We start from the raw sequence: 2347 nt of genomic DNA on the forward strand, positions 1-2347 counted from the left end.
CGCACAAAAAAGAGGAAAAAGGGGGGTTGTTTTTAAAAAAAAAAAAAAAAAAAAAAAACATATACAATGTATCTTACCACAGAACAGAGTGTCTAATGACCAATCCTCATAAACAACCACAAAATATATCATAAGTCATAAAAAACAAAAAATATTCTGTAAGATGTGTGTGTTTTATTTATTTTTTTTGTACCATTCGTTTTAAATAATGATTTTGTACCGTTAATTAATTTGAAATATTGTGTACATAATTTAAAATAAATTTGTCCATTTATTTTATTGTATTTCATAGACTGCATTTTAAAAAAAAATCCTCACTCATGACATCCCGTATGTGCGGGTGTAGCTGACCTAGTAAATTATTCCATTTATGACTTACCATTTGTATTTATAAATATACTGTTTACGATTTAAATTTAAAAAAAAAATCTAGTTGTCCTCAAATATAGCTAAAATTGCCTTGGTGTGAATGAGTCAGCTGAGATACCTTTTAAAAGTCTTGTATTACAAGTATACTCGTTTCAAAATATATACAAATTATAAAGAGTCAAGTTGAACATACAATGGCTTTAAATGACTTCACGTGTTCCCAACTGGCTGCGTTAGTGAACCTAACACTCGAGTGCTTTCATCATTTTTGGCCTTAACCATCATCCGCACTTTATACGAACTGCATCGCCTCACTAAGACGACACAGGACTTTGAGTATTAAAAAAAAAAAAAAAAATCATATTTTCTTGAAAAAATGTGTAGGCTTTTGAATGGTGACATTTTGACCAAAATACACGCTTCACATATTGCAACATGTGCTATCATACATCGTGAATAAGTGAAATGAACTGTGTTTTGTGTTACACATGCAAATTAAGGAAATATTGATCATTTTCTTATTTTGCGGCCTCAGTTTTATAATACTCTACGTACACATTTTAATAATCAGGTGATCCCAGTGTTATGGTGATACCCGGATTATTATTACTATTACAAAAAAATCTGCACACGTAATTGCTTTTCCTTCATGGGCATGTTTCTCTTTGCTGTTATTTATGATCTACTTACTCGGATGTGTTTCCCAGTGCACTTGTTCACGGTGTGTATAATTTGAAAAAATGTTATATTTTCTGCATATTGGAAAAGAAACTGAAGTCATCGCCACTTGAACAAAAATCTATATTGCCGACGTTCCGTCGACATGTCAGTGTAATTACGCGCGCTTTGGCCTACCTCAACCATGTCTTTGTGTTTTGTTTTTTTGTATATTACCAACCAATTTTCCTCTCAAAGGATGACTGTTCCGAACAGGAGTGTTGTTTGTTTCTTTCATTTACATCAAAGTGGACATGTTTGATGCATTTGCTGTGACCGCGTAGGCGCTTTATTGTACTTCCAAGGTGGCATAAATGTACAATGGAAAATTGAATCTTGTGGAGTGGCGTTGCAAAGGGGTGGATCTTTTCACGGGTAGTTTCCTGAATGTTTATACTAAATTTCAAAGGGAAATTAAAATGGAAAATATTCCACTTAGGAAACTTGGAATTGAATATATACAGACATTTTTCGCACTAAAATTTAGCTAGTATTGCGATTTATGAATTCTCAAAATATCATTTTTTACACATCCAAATAATTGGAACGCAGTGTAGCAAATGTCTATTTCTGGATTAATTACATGCCTGAACAGAAAAAAAGTTTGTATTTGTGTCAAAAACGGGGCGAATTGACTGAAATTTGTTTCCACTAAAAATCCGGTGTCTTCATTTGCCCCTGACAATTTTGTTGATGTCACCCGACACGGCTCCTTACAAAAAACATTCCAGCTGATAACTCTGACAAGGCTTGGGTGGGAAGCGGGCCGTGTCGTCGCCCCCAGCAACCGCACGGCCATTTTCCTTAGAGGGTTTTTAAGGACGACTAAATGCGTCATTTCCAGTTGCAATTTTCCACCCCGACGAGGGGCAGTCCATTAAAAGTGATTGCTTTAATAGCAATGTTACGCACGTGCGTTTGTGTGGATTAAGCATGTGTGTGTGTGTGTGTGTGTGTGTGTGTGTGAGACGCAGGTCTTTTTTTTTTTTGAGCTAACATATTTAACTGTTAATATTGTAATGGTAAATGATGGCTGAAGTTGCACAGCTACATTTATTCAAAGGTAGTACTTTGTCGCCATGTTGTGGCATCTTTAGTCACGTGTAAATCTTGTTTAACCTTGATTTCTATTGTGTCATGGCGTCACAAAAGAGCCCAAGAAAAAGCAAAACAAAACAATGGAGTAGTAGCAAATACTTTTGAGTAATTATACTGCATAGTCCAGCATTGGTGTATTGAATGGTTTTATTGGCCAGGTACC

The sequence above is a fragment of the Hippocampus comes genome, unplaced genomic scaffold (genome assembly GCF_001891065.2).
Source record: "Hippocampus comes isolate QL1 unplaced genomic scaffold, H_comes_QL1_v1.1 scaffold99, whole genome shotgun sequence".
NCBI classification, from domain to species: Eukaryota; Metazoa; Chordata; class Actinopteri; order Syngnathiformes; family Syngnathidae; genus Hippocampus; species Hippocampus comes.